Raw genomic sequence first — 17,528 nt, 5'->3', positions numbered from 1 at the left:
ATCTTATATAAGAGGTTGTCCAGTCATGCTCTGGACTTTCGCTGAAGACCATGTTTCCTTTACAGTGAATCTCCTAATTTTAAGATATTTTATAACAAAAATAGGTTGATAATTTCCCAAATCATGAAGTCCTTGTTCATTTTGCCTAACATTTATTTTAACTCATCTCTTTCCTCTCCCATTTTACTATAAACAGTAGGAAGAATCCGAGTTCCAACAACTCTTTGCTTGGAAATTTCCTCCACTAAATTTCAGAGTTCAACATTTACAAGTTCTGCTTTTTACATAAGTACAGGTCAGAATTCAACTGAGCATTCTGCCACTATATAAGGATTCTCCTTTTACTAGTTTTAATAACACATTCCTAATATCCATCTGAATCCTCTGTAGCAGTCCCTTTGACATCTGTACTAAGCTTCTGTTAAAGATGATTTGTGTATTATTTAAGACCATATATGTTCTCTCTTCTGTGTTCCTCACTTCTCTCTGAACCCTCATCAAAAGCACTTTTAATGCTTCTACAGGAGTTTGTTTATGGTCATTTAAATACTGCCTAAAATAATGTAGTTTTTCTTTATCATGCTCCTCATTTCTGAGTTTAATACAGTAAAGTCATTAATATCCACATATCAACTCATAGTCCCTAATCTACTCATAGATTTAAAACATCTAGGCCTTTTCTATCATCCCCCCCCCAATATATCCATTTATCCTGCCTTTGCCTAATCCCAAAGCCATTTCCATGTTTTTATGTATTTATTACAGCAATACACCCTCTGTGCCATAAGCTGTCCTTAGTTTCCTTAGTATTGTAACAAATTGCTATAAACTTATTAACTTAAAACAATCAAATATATTATCTTATAGTTTCTGGAGGCCTGAAACCTGAAAATAGTTTTACTGGAATAAAATCAAGATGTCAGCAAGGCTGGTCTCTACTGGAGGTTCTAGGAGAGAATTCCTTGGCTCAAAGCTCCTTCATCCATCTTTAAAGCCAGCAGCATAGAATCTTCTCCAACCACTGATTTTGTCATTCTTATTTTGAACCTCCTGCTTTTTATAAATTGTGGAGGGGGTTGTGTGCAATCATCTGCTTTTTAAAAAAGACTCTTGTGATTACATTAGGCCCATCTAGATAATCTAGAAAGATTCCCCCATATCAGGATTTTTTATTAAATAATTTCTTCAATGTTACTATTACTATATAAGTAAACATATTCGTAGGTTTTGGAGAATAGGATATGGACATATTTTGGAAGCAATTATTCATTCTAGAACAGTCAATAATAGTAAGGAAATAGCTAACCCAATGAAAAAGTGAGGAAAATATTTGGACATTTCAGATGTCATATAAGCACATAGATTATGGAAATCATTAATCGTTAGGGAAATGCAAACTAAAGCTATAATTATATATCACTGCATACTTCTTAGAGTACTCCAAAGCAGCTGAACATAACTGATCCTAAGTGTTGCTGAAGATTTGCAACTCACTTTCACTACTAATGGGAAGGCAAAAATAGTATAACCCCAATGGTAGACAAGACGTCAAATTCTTAATATTGAATCATCATCTACTTACTACATTATTCAAGCCATTCCACACCTAGGTGTTTACACAAGAGAAATAAAAGTATACATCCATAAACGACATGTACACAACTGTCCCTAACAGTTCTAATTTGTAATAGTTAAAACTAGAAACAAATATCAATCAACAATTCAATAGATACTCAGTTTCAGGAATGATCACTCATAGAATTCTACTCAGTAAATAGGAATGAATTAATGATATATGATACACATTGGGTTGATTTGGATATGATTATGCTGGCTGAAAGAAGAAAGACCAAAGAAGAGTGCCTAATGTATGATGCCATTAAACTAAAATTCTAGAAAATACAGACTAATCTATAGTGACAAGAAAGGAAATCACTTTTGCCTGTGGATGTGGTAGAGTTGAGCTTTGTGAAAAATATGGGAGAAGACAAAGGAACAATATGACTCTAGTTAATAATATTGTAGTGGATATTGGAAATTTGCTAAGAGAGTACAATAGTCATTTTATTATGTATATCCAATCATCATTTTTATACTATATATTTTTTTTACTTATTTTATTTTGTTTTTATTTCATTTTATTATTTTATTTTATTTTATTTTAATTTTTTTGCTTTGTAGGGCCACATCTGCAGCATATGGAAGTTCCCAGCTAAGGGTCAAATCAGAGCTGCAACTGCTGGCCTATGCCACAGCCCCAGCAATGTGGAATCGGAACCCCATCTGCAACCTACACCATGGCTCACAGCAAGGTCAGATACTTAACCTATCGAGTGAGGCCAAGAATAAAACCCACAGCCTTTTGGATACTAGTTGGGTTCATAACCTGCTGAGCCACAACAGGAACTCCTGTAATTTTTATTTTAAAAAAGGGACTTTTGGAGATGAAGGTATTCGTTATTTTGATTTTGGTGATAGTTTCCTAGGGTGTGTGTGTGTGTGTGTGTGTGTGTGTGTGTGTGTGTGTGTGTGTGTATGTATGTATCCAAATTTACCAAACTGTACACTTTATATATTTCCAGTTTAGTGTGTGCCAATTATGCCTCCATATAATTCTTAAAAACTTAATAATAAAGATGAATTTTGTAAACAGAAAGGCACCACTAAAGGTGAGAAAATAAAAACTACACATGTGAAGAGATATTTGTAGTACATTTTTCAACCACAAAATCTTCATTTAAATATTACATAATATTTTTGAAAATAATGACAATGTGTATTGGTGGGTATTCCTAGTGTGGTTATATAGGCACATTTTTCTTCTGCCGCAGGAGTACAAATTTATAAATATTTATTCCGAAGCAGTTTATCAAAATATATGTATATTTTAAGGCATAAATATGGTGTTTGATCACAAAAGTATGCCTCTAGGATTTTACAATAAGGTCCTTTTTCAAATAAGGACCCTGGATGTGTGTGAATAAGTTTCATTGCAGCATTTTTATTAATAGGTAAAAATTGGAAAATTAAATGTCCATGGTAAATAACCGCTAAAATAAATATGGCAGTTTCAAACAGTTACAGTTAAGTGCTTTGGGAATCAATGGTAATGCAGATATTTTAAAAGTAAAGAAATTTGTATATTTGTATATACATATGTAAACAAAAAACCTCTTTATGATAATTCATTTTACTAGAGAGTCATGACTAATGCTGTGAAAATTAGTGTACCTTTTTTCCAAATAAAAAGCTTTTATAGAATAAATAATAGAATCACTCATACCAAATATCCAGTATCAAAAGGCTATTATATAATTGAATTAATGAAAGAGAGTAAACCTACAAAATGAAGACAACCCCTTTCCTTCATCTATTCAATAGCTTGATATTAGGACTTTAGAAAATTTATTCAAGCTAAGGAATTATCACACTTTTTAAAAAAGTATTCAGTATATCTGGAGTTCCCGTTGTGGCGCAGTGGTTAACGAATCCGACTAGGAACCATGAGGTTGCGGGTTCTATCCCTGGCCTTGCTCAGTGGATTAACGATCCAGCGTTGCCGTGAGCTGTGGTGTAGGTTGCAGACGCGGCTTGGATCCCGCGTTGCTGTGGCTCTGGCGTAGGCTGGTGGCTACAGCTCCGACTCAACCCCTAGCCTGGGAACCTCCATATGCCGTGGGAGCGGTCCAAGAAATAGCAAAAAGACAAAAAAAAAAAAGTATTCAGTATATCTTAAGAGAATATCTGAGCTCAGGGAGAGGAAGGCATGAGAAGATCATAACATAAATTAACTTGATGCCATTATTTTCAATTTCTTAAAGGTTTAAAAATTCCATTTATTTTTATAATGCCTTAATCATTGCTAATACATTCATTTAAGAAAATAAAATTTGGCTTGTTTCTATTAAATGGAAACCTCCATGGTAATTGAACAAGTAGACAAGGCTCTTACTAAGTGAAATTAGAGTGATATATCAGGCTCTTTATAGGTTTTAGAAAATCAAAAATCCTAGACATTTTATTTTAAGTACTTTTGATGCATGAAAATTTGTGACAGTAAAAGGAGAAGGATAATGTGTTATCTTTACCAACCACAGAATACTATGAATATTATGATTTACAAAGGATATAAATCTGACACTTTCATGCTAGTGGGACTCTTCACTCTATTTGGCAATCTCAGATTTTTCACATGTAATGAATTATTTGATTAAAACAAAAATAATCTGTCATGTATCTGAAAACGAGTATTGCCCTCATGTATGTTCACTTGTAATAAAGTTTTATAAAACTACCACTTGGAAAATATTAGAAGCATGCATAGTTCTCAAGTAGTCAACAATATCATTAGATTTTCCTTGTCTTTCTCTTACATACGTTTGCACAAACACTGTCAGTTTATAATTTAGGACATTGAGGAAATAACTTAGACATCACTAGTATCCAAGCAAGTACAATAATGTATTTAAAACCTATTATACTTTTTTTTTTTTTTTAATGGCCACACTTGTGGCATATGGAAATTCCCAGGCTAGGGGTGGAATCAGAGCTGTAGCTGCCAGCCTAGGCCAGAGCCACAGCAATGCCGGATCCTAGCTGCTAACGCCACCTATGCTATAGCTTGCAGCAATGCTAGATACTCAGCCTACTGAGGCCAAGGATTAAACCTGAATCCTCATGGAGGTGAGTCAGGTTCAGGTTCTTAACCCACTGAGCCACAATGGAAACTCCTAAAACCTATTTACTTTTATGTTAAAATTATTACTGTTTGTACTTAGGTTTTACTAATTATAACATCCCATGCTTTTGAATAGTAATTGTGCTTAAAATCTATTCCTATGTGGGATTATTTTTTAATTAATTATATAATATAGTGATTTAAAGAAATAATATATGTATGAGAAATATGGACGTAGAAGCTCTAATTCAATATCCAAGATACCCTTTATCCTCCAGTCTATTGAAATTATTTGAATTTTCATAGGTTAATTTTATTTTTGTTTTCATTTTTCTGAAAAATTATTGATTCAGCTTGAGAAGACATTGAGGTGTAAAAAAGTAATGAGATGTGTATAGACATGCCACTGGAATTCTGGATAAGGAGATTGGTATTCTGTAACAGTCATCTATACCATGTCACTGTCTGATTTGGGAAACAGAATTAAATAGATAAAAGCTTTGAAGGATAAAGTCCTGATACTCTGCTACTATGTTTTATTAGTACAGTGTAATAGAAATGGTGAGAGAAGATTTCAGCTGATGCAGTTTAGAGGAAAGAGAGAAGTCTGATAAAATGACCACTGTCCCGATGGCTGAATGGATTAATCCAACAAAACCTTAAAATATCATTATACCATAGTCACAGTTCTTGGTTTAGATAAAAAGATGGGCTGCCAGAATTGGTAGTTTGTTTTTTTCTTTTAGTATTTTTTAAAAATTTATTTTCAATTTACTATTGGAGTTAAAAAGCAGGCATATCTAATTATAAGGAGTTGATAACTGTTAATTCCATACTCGTAATTTACCCACCTTCCCCTTTGTCAGCCAGTTTATTTTCTATGTTTGTAAGTCTATTTCTGTTTTGCATATAGATTTCATTTTATTATTTCTTAGATTCCACATATAAGTGATATCATATAATGTTTGTCATTCTCTGAATTACTTCACTTGGTATTATATTTTCTACATCCATCCCTCCTGGAAATTTCAATATTTCATTTTTTATGGTTCAGCAATATTCCATTGTGCATACACACACACACATGCATATATATATCATATCTTTTATATATATATATATGAGTCATATCTTTTTAAACTACTGTCAATGAGTACTTGAGTTGATTCTGTCTTGCTATTGTCAGTAGTGCTGCTCTGAACATTGGGGTGCATGTATCTTTAAGAATTATATTTTTCCTCTTTTCCAGATATATGCCTAGGAATTGGATTGCTAGATCCTACGGTACTTTTATTTTAGTTTTATAAGGAACCTCATCAGTTTTCCATTTTCCATTCCTTCAAACAGTGTAGAAAGGTCCATTTTCTCTACACCCTCTCTGGCATTTATTATCTGTAGACTTTTTGATGATGGCCATTGTGACCAGTGTGAAGTGATACTTCATTGTGGTTTTGATTTCATTTCTCTAGTACTTAGTGATATTGAGCATCTTTGTATGTTCCCCTTGTCAGTTACACCATTTGCAAATAATTCCTTCCATTCAGTAGGTTTGTCTTGCCAAATATCACTAAGTATTAGCCACAGCAATGCAGGATCTGAGCCTCGTCTGCCACCTACACCACAGCTTATGGCAATGCCGGATCCCTGACCCACTGAGGTAGGCCAGAGATTGAACCCATATCCTCATGGATGCTATTCAGATTCTTTTGTGCTGCACCACAACAGGAACTCCATGGCATATTTTATATTACCCATAGATCTTGTATGTGGCTTTCTTTCCTTCTTTTTTTTTTTTTCCCCCATTTGTCTTCTGTCTCCTGTTCTGAATGGGTAATTTCCACAATTCTGTCTTCCAGTTGACTTATTCATTCTTCTGCATTATTTAGTCTGATATTCATTGCTTCAGGATTGGTTTTTATTTTGGCCATTGAGTTGCATACTTTTGATTGATTATACTTTAGAGTTTCTACCTCCTTATAGGGATCTGCATTTCTATTGATGATCTTTGTTCATTCCTTTAGCATTTTCTTAGCTCCTTTTTGAACACAGGGTCTAGAAGACTTGTGCGGTCTATTTTATTATTTGTTCCTTTAGGGGATTTCTCTTGTACTTTTTTTTTTGTCTTATGTCTTTTTAGGGCTGCACCCATGGTATATGGAGGTTCCCAGGCTAGGGGTCGAATTGCAGCTGTAGCTGCTGGCCTACACCACAGCCACAGCACCACAAGATCTGAGCCACCTCTGTGACCTACGCCACAGCTCACAGCAACACCAGATCCTTAACCCACTGAGCAGGGCCGGGAGGTTGAACCCGTGTCCTCACGGATGCTAGTCGGGTTCGTTAACCACTGAGCCACGGCAGGAACTCCTCTCTTATACTTGTAATTGGGAGAATTAAAAATCTTTGCTTTTTCATTTTACTTAACTTCATTTTTCCCTATGAGTTTAGGACATGCAATTATCTACTGTGGTCTTCAAGGGCTATTATTATATGGGAGCATCCCTGTGTAGACCATGTGAGCTCAATATTTTTTGGTGCAAGGGCTCTTTTTGGTATGGACACCCTTCACATCTTAGAGTATACTGGATGTTATGCAACTTATAGGGTTTGTGATTGGTTTTGTGGTTACCAGATATTGCACTGGATGCTGAGTGGGGCTTTTTATTTGCTCTGTGGCTGTCTTAGCCCTATTGGGGTGGGATCTGCATGCTCAGTTATTGAGGGCTGGGTTCCATATGGCTGCATTGCCCTTGAGTGCATCCCTAAGAAGGGTGTGCTGAAGCAAGTGAGGCCCATGTCGCTACAGTGAACCTGTTTTCCTCCCATGTAGGGGGTCTACAGTTCTGCCCAGAAGGAGCCTACAGCTGTGTCCCTTTTACATTGTATGTATTACAGACTTACTGCTAGGGTGTGGTATGGAGTCAGCTGTACTGGGAGCCAGAGTGCAGTGGCTGCAGGAATTGCGGTGGTTATGTGCAGCCTGGAACCTGGGCTGCCTCTGTGGTAGACCTCTCCCAGGACCTGTCTGTCTCAGATATGACTTCAAGATTTGGTTTGTCATATGTGGAACTGGAGGACTCAGGGAATTGAATTTCTGTGTACTGCTCCCAAGGGGCTGTCCACCCAAGATGTCCATTTCTCTTTTGTCACCAGGTATGTATGTAAAGTCCACCGCTGCTGGATCTGCCTCTGCCATGGGTGAGTTGACAGTGGGCTCAAAGAATCAGCCTGAACCACACCTCAGGCTCTCAGAGCTGTCTCTAGAAGCTTAGGCTGAGTCCTCTCCCAGGACTGATATGCCTGAGGTCCCAGCACCTAGCCAACTACATGTACTAGCAGTCTGGCTTTGCATGCATTTCAGAATGGAAAGTGCAGCAGGGTGGCAGCTGTCAGAGCAGGTCTCTCTCTGCTGTCATTGCCAGCAAGTAAGCACGAGCACATGTACCCAAGGAGAGAACAGGCCCCTCCGGTGCTCCTTCTGTCACAGTGGATTTCCCAGCAGGCAGGGGGGGTCTCCCCAGGACAAGGACCTTCTTTCCTGCTTCACATGTCCCTTCAAGTGGTACCAGACCATCCTGATGCCTTTTTTTTTTTTTAAACCTACTTGATTAAGTGGAGATCTTTCTTACATTTTAGTTGTATTTGGGATCTTCTGGCTGTTTCCATTTGTTTCCTGTGAGAATTTTTCCACATATAGATATATTTTTTTAGTCTATTTGTGGGGGAAGTAAGCTCCACATTCTCCTACTCTGCATTTTGATCCTCTCCTCACTTGTACATTTTTCTGTATTCTTTCTGCTGTTTATACACAATGGCTTAAAGACAAATTTTATTTAAATAATAAAAATACATACCCGGAACTTATTTGCAGTAGTGGATATGGGAAATATAGATTAAAAAATCCATTTGTCCTTACATTTCATAAGTTCTTTTGAGTTAGAGCCAGCTTCCTTCTGATTCATGGAGTGGTATGGTTCCCTTCTGAAAAAGTCATTAAAACCAATATTCTTCCTTGGTATCTTTGGTATCTTTTCTTTTGAGTAGTGACCAAGAATTTCATGTGTTGAGATGGTTGTGAAACAAGATTGAAACTGCCTGATGCTCGAACCTTCAGTGAGGATTGATGCTTTGGAGCCAACCTCAGATTTTGTGTGTGAGAGAAATATAAGGAGATACACCATTGCTGTGTTTTGATATATAACATTTTAGGGTCTACCATTATTGTCTAATATAACTAACACAGAAATTAATTGCACCAGATAAGAGGGGTACAGAAATATAAACATTGGAAGGTGTTGGTGAAAATAAGGGCAAGAGGGCCAGCTCATGAGATGGTGAGCCTGAGTGAAGTGGTAAGCGAGGTTTAAAAAGGAGGCGGTAAGGGGTTAATGGTGAGTGGTAGAAAAAAAAGATCATGCGAGGAATTAGAGCAAATTTTAGGACGATGGTATAATCTAGAAAATATTTTCCCGTACTCTGTTATGTGGCATACAGAATATCTTTATTCTTAGAGGTAATTAAGAAAATGTAGGAAACTAGAACATAACCACTTATTTTGCCAACTTTAGAGACTCTCATTCACTTTCCTTTCCCTCCTCTAAAATACCTACTGTACCGGTGTGCCAGGATCCCATCAGGGAATGGAGTGCACAGACTAATCAGGATATGTGAGGAAAGTATAAAAAGGAGTTATTTACAGTTTTGCACATAATGAAGTTAAACATCAGAAATAGATCTAAACCAGGGCTAGTATTAAAGTTGTTGCTATTGCAGTTCCCGTCGTGGCGCAGTGGTTAATGAATCCGACTAGGAACCATGAGGTTGCAGGTTCGATCCCTGGCCTTGCTCAGTGGGTTAAGGATCCGACGTTGCTGTGAGCTGTGATATAGGTTGCAGACGTGGCTTGGATCCCGCATTGCTGTGGCTCTGGTATAGGCCGGTGGCTACAGCTTTGATTCGACCCCTAGCCTGGGAACCTCCATATGCCGCAGAAGTGGCCCTAGAAAAGGCAAAAACAAAACAAAACAAAACAAAAAAAAGAATCCAGCATTGCTGCAGCTTCAACATAGGTTGCAACTGCGGCTCAGATCTGATCCCTGTCTTGAGAACTCCATATGTTGCAGGGCAGCTGATAAATAAATAAATAATTAATTAAAAAAAAGAAAAAGTTGTTGCTATCATCCCTAAGACCTTGCGAGATAAAAAAAGGTGCAGGTTACTGGAACTGAGGAGGAGAGAGTCTTGTAGATAACTTACTTTGGGGCAGCAACTTTCACTTATGAGGCACAGCCAGCCTAAATCTATCTCACAGGGAGGGAGTTAGAGAAATAATACCCTGATCTCACTCTTCCTTTTCCAAATGTGTAGAGGATTCCTTTTGACAATACTGGACTTAAAAATAAAGACTATGGGATCCTATTGATGTGATTTATATAGGTCAGCTTCCTGGAGCAGAGAGCAGGTGGAAAGAGATTAAAAGTAGAATGGAAAGTCATACAGAAGATATTTGACTTTGTTGATACATTATACCCCTTGATATCCTGTTTCCCTCTCATCTGGATGAAAAGTTAACTTCCCAGACAGGTGATATGAAAGTCAGGTTAGCTACTTTATAAAGTGATGTCAATTCTCTCATACTCTCTCGTGAAAACCAACATGTATTATCCTCATATCTTTGGCTGAGCAATGAGGCCAAAATGATATGGATGCCTTCCTCCACTACCCATTTCAGGTATTCATTGATTTTTATGAGTATCTCAACCACACAGCGCTCGTTATTTGATGACATGATATGAGTTCTTATACTCGTGTGTGTGTCTGTGTGTGTGTGTGTGTGTGTGTTTATTTTTTTCCTAGGAAATATTTGACAAAGTCAACCCTGGGACTCCAATACAGTCCTGCTTGCCCCATTGTGTTGCATTTGTGACTTATATCAAATGGTCAGTTTTCAAATTAGAACCAAAACTGTCACTAATGAAATCAAATTTGTCAATCTCCCTAGCCAGTAGTGTTTAGGAATCTAGCTTGAACCTCCTTAAATGATCAATGTCCTTCAGAGAATAAAAGTGGAACATAGCAGACCTTTTGCCAGTCTACTAATACCTGGCACTGCATTATTTCTCACGTTCTCTTGATCAAAACCAATCAAAAGTCCAACTCAGATTCAAAGGAAGGAAAAATATTTTTCCATTTCTTACTGTGAGACTAGCATGTTCAGTTACTGGTGAAATTACTAGTCACTATCTTTGGAAATAATCCACCATAATTACTTTTGCCATAGATAATTCCAATATCATGAGTTGGCTGAACCCTAAGCCAAGGTTCAAGGAAACTTGTAGTATAGCTTGAATGTTCTGTAGAGTCGTTTCTTGCTGCAGGCCACACTCAAAACATCCTTAAGGAAACTGTGTAAATATGTTATAGAAAAATGTTTTCTCCAAATCTAAAATGACCCTCATAATGTGATATCATTTTTCATGATAGTGATTTTTTCTCAGGTTAGAGGGGATAAGCTGACTTGTACCAGACCTCTATCTCTTGAAGATTTAACCTCCAGCATAGTTATCATTTATGAAATAATTTAGTTTTCTTACTTCCTATTCATCAGATCCAATTAGCATTTCATTGTCAATGTAAAGAGCAGTGGTTTTCGAGGCTCACAGATTTCCTCCAGATTATGACAGAGATGGAGAGTTTATATTATTTTGAGGTAAAACTTTAAGATTTGACAACATCCTGTTGTTTGCTTTTTTTCAAGTAAGCAAACCACTTCTCATTTTCTTTAATGATGTAAATGGGGACAGAGGAGGGAAGCCTTTTCAGTTCAGTAACTGCAAACCAGGTCATAGACTCTTTGTATGGGCTTTTATCTTTTCAAGAGCTGTGTTAGTAGAAAATCAATAATTTTGGAGGACCAAAACATATCATTTGGAACCTCACTTGTGACTGTTATTAAGAGATGAATTTTTATATTTACAAAGTGAGCTAAGTGCATAATCTTCCTTGGATAGCTTTTAACTTTGTCCCCAATCTTTTAAATCTACTTAAATAACTATTTTTCATATTCTACCTTTATTGAATCTTTTCAATGCACATAACTTAGTTAGATTCTATAGAAATAACTTACTTTTGCCTCTTTTGCCTAGGAGATGGGAGTTCCCATTATAGCTCAGGTAGTTAAGAACCAAACACATAGTGCCCATGAGGATGCAGGTTTAATCCCTGGCCTTGCTCAGTGAGTGAAGGATCCAGCATTGCTGCAAGCTGCAGCATAGGTCACAGATGTGGCTCAGATCCAGTGTTGCTATTGACTGTGGCATAGGCCAGCAGCTGCAGCTTCTATTCGAACTCAACTCAAGAACTTCCATATGCCTCAGGTGCAGCCTTTAAAAAGAAAAAGAGAGAAAATGATCTGATTAAGGCTGAGGCAGGAAACCTGAGGGTCTACCCTTTCCATCTACTCAGAGAGAGAGAGAAAAATGAAGTTTTGATTGACCAAATAAACTAGTTAATAGAGATGTATTAGCTGTCTCAGAAAATAAAATGGCAATATTTGGAATTTTGGTGAGATATATATCTACCCATCTGGATTTTGCACTAACCAAAAAAGTCAGCTAAATGGGAATGTATTAGCAAACTTAATGTATTAGTTCTTTATTAATTTTGTAACAAATTACCACAAACACAAGTGAGTTAAAACAACACAATTTTTTTCTCTTAGAGCATATGAGGTCAGAAGTCTGAAAGTATCTACAGGGAAGACAGTCTGAGGGCTTCAAGGAAGAATCTGTTTCCTTGTTTTATTGGCTTTGAGGCCAACTTTATATCTTGGTTCATAGCCCATTTTGTACATCATTCTAGCTTCTTTCATATGTTCTCATATCTCCTGAGAATGAATCTGATCCTTTTGTTTCTCCCTTATAGACCCCTTAGGATTATATTGGATCCACTCTCATAATCCAGGTTAACCACTCATCTCAAGATTGTTAACTTAGTTACATCTGTAAAATCCCTTTACCATGAAACATAACATGTTCATAGGTTCTGAGGAGTAGGATGTGAATATCTATAGAAGGATATTATTCAGCTTATGACACTCAAGAAGAAAAATTTGAGAGAATGGACGAATGTCAGTATTTAAAATTGCGTTAAAGAATATGTGATATTTTCATTCTTTTCTTAATTTTGAACTCTTCATATTCTTTTCTCTTCGACAATTTTGCACATTCATTTTCTAGTTAATTTCACCAACTTTTTCTAAACTATAATGTATGGCATATTTTTTATGTATAAACAATTCTTTTTTATCATTTACTTATATATATATATTTTTTTTTTCTACTGTATAGCATGGTGACCCAGTTACACTTACATGTATAGGTTCTTTTTTCTTGCATTACATGTTCTATTATAAGTGAGTAGACAGAGTTCCCAGTGCTAAATAGCAGTTTATAGAATGTCCTGTAGGTAATTTATATATTTCTAGGCATTTATGAGTTCCCCAAATTTCCTTTAAACTTTTTATTTATGATCATTTATACTTAGTATTAAATCATTTCAATATTTAATGCGCATGATGGTGTATAAATCTTTACATATTGTTTTTGCTGAATCACACACCTGGTCGGCAATTTCCTTATCTGTTATTAATACATATTTACACATATATTTATGTATAGTGAAAGTTGCTATTTGAAGGCTTATATATATTTATGTATATAAAATAAAAATCACAAGTGTATAAATCCTACTTCTTCAGACCAATGAATTGTTACAAAGTCTAAATATGCCACACCAAGAAGTAGAAAATTATAAGCCCAGAAACAACTTTCATGCACAGCTTCTACCACAAAGATAGCATGATCTTGGTGACTTACTCGCTATATAAATTATCTTGTTTTGAGATACTGGTATTTTTCTGGAATTTTTTCTACTCATTATTTTGCTGGCATTTTGGAGTTATACCATTTGGGTTAAAATCTAGTCTCCTTTACTTCTTAGACTTTTTGGCTTTAAGATGTTGGGGAAATTAATTAACTTTTTTGCACGTCATTTTCTATATCTACAAAGTGAAAATAAAAAGAGTAGATACCAGTTGATATGATTTTAGAGTTAATTAGAAAAACCTAAGCAAAATTGCAAGTAAAGTTTCCACTCTATAGGAGCTGAATAATTGTTAGCATTTATTATGTTATTATTTCCTCGTAAAAGATCTGGATAAAAATCTTGTTATGCTTTTTTATTTATATATAAAAATCCACTATGGAAAACATTATGGAGGTATCTCAGAAAACTAAATGTAGAACTACCATATGACCCAGCAATCCAACTCTTGGGCATATATCCAAACAAAACTTTCCTTGAAAAAGATATGCACCTGTTTGTTCATTGCAGCCCTCTTCACAATAGCCAAGACATGGAAACAACCTAAATGTCCATTGACAGATGAATGGATTAAGAATATGTGGTATATATACACAGTGGAATACTACTCAGCCATAAAAAATAACAAAAATAATGCCATTTGCAGCAACATGGATGGAACTAGAGACTCTCATACTAAGTGAAATAAGTCAGAAAGAGAAAGCCAAATACCATATGATATCACTTATATCTAGAATCTAGTATATGGCACAAATGAACCTTTCCACAGAAAAGAAACTCATGGACAAGGAGAATAGACTTGTGCTTGCTGAGGGGGAGGGGAGGGAGTGGGATGGACTGGGAATCTGGGGTTAATAGATGCAAACTATTGCCTTTGGAATGGATAAGCAATGAGATTCTTCTGTGTAGCACTGGGAACTATATCTAGTCACTTGTGATGGAGCATGATGGAGGATAATATAAGAAAAAGAATGTATATATGTATGTATGACTGGTAGGTACTGCTGTACAGTAGAAAATTGACAGAACAGTGTAAACCAGCTATAATGGAAAAAATAAAAATCATCAATAAAAATAAAAATCCTATAGTCTTGTGATTAACTTGTCCAGTATCAGAGGACACTTTATTCAGGAAGTGATAATCTGATAATGACTCCAAATTCCATGCATTTTCCACATTTTCCACCTTGGCTATTATCCAGCTATTGGTTAAGTTAGAGAAAGGAACCAGGGGAGTTTTGTGAACTTCAGCAAATATATATCTCTGCTTGACATTTTTGGCATAATTTTATAGATGTGACCATGTAAGATCATAGGCAAAACATCTCAAAACCTTGGAGTGTACTAGTTAATTGTCTTCAGCATAGGTAGCCAATTTTCCCTTGTTTATCATTATACCAATACATGAAAGATAGATGATAGATAGGTAGATAGAGGTGCAAACATATACATTTAAACTCAATTTTAATAATATGTAAAACTTTATATATTTTGCTTACCAATTTATCAATTACTTCATTTACCAATAATTTCTGATTATATATTGAATCTATTCATATATGCCTCTGGTTTCTTAGAACTGTGTAGATTTAAAATATTTTAAATAACCCTGTTTTAGTTAATATAGAAATAAATACACTAGCAATTCCTTGTTATATTCATTATTTTTGTACTATTTGAAGATAGCTATGCTTAGTATAATAAATAGCTTAGTATAATAAATAGCAAGACATAATATAGTGACTAAGTCAGAATAAGACTAATGTACCACAAATCTTCCCTTTTTGGCCCTCTTCTCTCAATTCTTGTTCCACTGGTGATCTCTTATTTTCCTTAGGCCTTATCCATCACTTCTATAGAGACAACTATGAAAGTAGTAAATTCACACTTGATATTTCATGTTCTTGGCTCACATTTCTGCTTTCATACACCTTGTCCTGGAATTTTCTCGAGCAACTCAAACACAGTCTACACTGATAAATTTATCAACTCCCACACAAAACTGGTTTCTAACCTTTATTCATGACACCAACATTTTTTTTCCCAGACACTGAGTCAGGCAATAATTATAGCACTGACATCGAGTACATGAAATGTACCACATATTATCCTACATGCCTTACGTATAACATGTATATTTATATCATGTTGCTTATTATCCCTCTCTTACATGTGAGTGATAAGGAGGCAATCAATTTTGCATATGTTTTTTCAAGTGGTTCCATGGTGTAATGGTGAGCACTCAGAACTCTGAATCTCACATGGTTTTTCAGCTATCACTTAGGCATCCAGAACCTAGATTCAGGCAATTCTGCTCCAGATGCTAATAAGCAATATCACCTTAGTATGGAATCTAGGGTCATATGCTACTCCTCTAATACCCTATAATAATAATAATAAAGAGTTGGTAGTGAAGGCCCATTTTTTCTTTCTTTATAGAATCATAAGAAATTGGAGGAAATGGAGTTCCCATTATGGCTTAGCAGAAATGAATCTAATATCCATGAGGACACAGGTTCGCTCCCTGGCCTTGCTCAGTGCATTAAGGATCTGGCTTTGCCATGAGATGTAGTATGGGTCTCAGGTGCAGCTCAGATCAGCCGTTGCTGTGGCTGTGGCATAAGCCAGCAGCTACAGAGCCAATTTGACCCCTAGTCTGGGAACCTCCATACGCCATGGGTGCAGCCCTAAAAAACAAACAAATAAACAAACAAATAGAAGATTAAATTGGAGGAGGCATTGCATTGCATGTGGCACCTAGACCAGAATTGCCTGAATTTAGATCTGAGGTGTACAGCTTAACAGCTGAACAACCTGATGCAAATCCCATAGTCTCCTGTCTCTCATATGTAAAATGGAAACAGTAAACAATCCTATTTAAAAATTCTTTGACATGTATGACATTGTAGGATAAAATATGACATATTTTAGCTACTCAGGGACCAGCACCAAGAGGAAGTGGCGTGGGAGACCATGGGGAAATGTGAGGGACAGCAGTTTAGCAGGCATAAAAAGGTTATCATTTGTGAATCTTCAGAAACTTATAAATGACTTCTCACAGAAAAGAATGTGTTACTCTTCATGATATGATAAAAGGGCTACAACAGACCATTGAATATCATCATAATTCGAAAGAATTGTACAGAAGTTAAAGGAAGATGCCAGAGTAGTAGGACGTGAGGATCAGCTACTCCCACAAATACATTGAAAATACATCTACCTGTGGAACTATTCTTACAGAAGATGTGCTAAAAACTGACAAAGGACCTTAGGATTATGATAGAGCAAGAAAACTTCGTGAAACCAGATAGGACAAAAGAAAGAAGAAAAAGAAGAAAAAAGAAGCAAGATGGGGGACCTGCACCCCTGGATGGAGCTGGAAAGAGGAAAAGCTCCTGCACCCTGGGAAGTTCCCCCACCAGCCAGGATATCAGCCAAGACAGAGGAGGAACTCTAGACAATCCTGTGAAGTTAAAATGAAAACAATTCTCCAGAAATGGTCAGTGCTATGGGCAACTGTATGCAGATGCCAGCAAACTCTGGCCTTAGAGATTCAAATAGAGAGCTGGGGCTGGCTATGTGGGAAAAAACTGGGGTTAGCCACGTGGAAATAGCCTGGAGGGACTAGAGTATAGGGCCACCACAACTGAGGGCATGTAAGAGAAGCAGCCCAGTTGGGCTTAGAGGCGAGGCACCATTGTTTGAGGATATTGGAAGGAACAGGCAGAATCGGCCATTACAGCCTTCTTCCCTGCATGTACTTTCACAAGCTGTAGGACACTGCCTGTTTCAGCTCTGGGAGCCACTCAGCAGCAGTGGCTGTCTAGCAACAGCTGGGAAGCAACCCCACCCTTATGGCTACAGAGTTTTTAGAGCAGGCAGAGTAATTACCTGGGGGAATAACACAAGCTCCTAGCTCCTGTGGGTGGCCCCCATGCTAGCAGTACCTGGCCTGCACCCGAAGAGC

Source organism: Sus scrofa, chromosome 4, assembly GCF_054392235.1.
Source record: "Sus scrofa isolate SSC_HxYL_T2T_F1_AM1 chromosome 4, Sscrofa_HxYL_maternal_Yorkshire_Landrace_v2.0, whole genome shotgun sequence".
Lineage (NCBI taxonomy): Eukaryota > Metazoa > Chordata > Mammalia > Artiodactyla > Suidae > Sus > Sus scrofa.
This window is presented reverse-complemented; position numbering follows the sequence as displayed.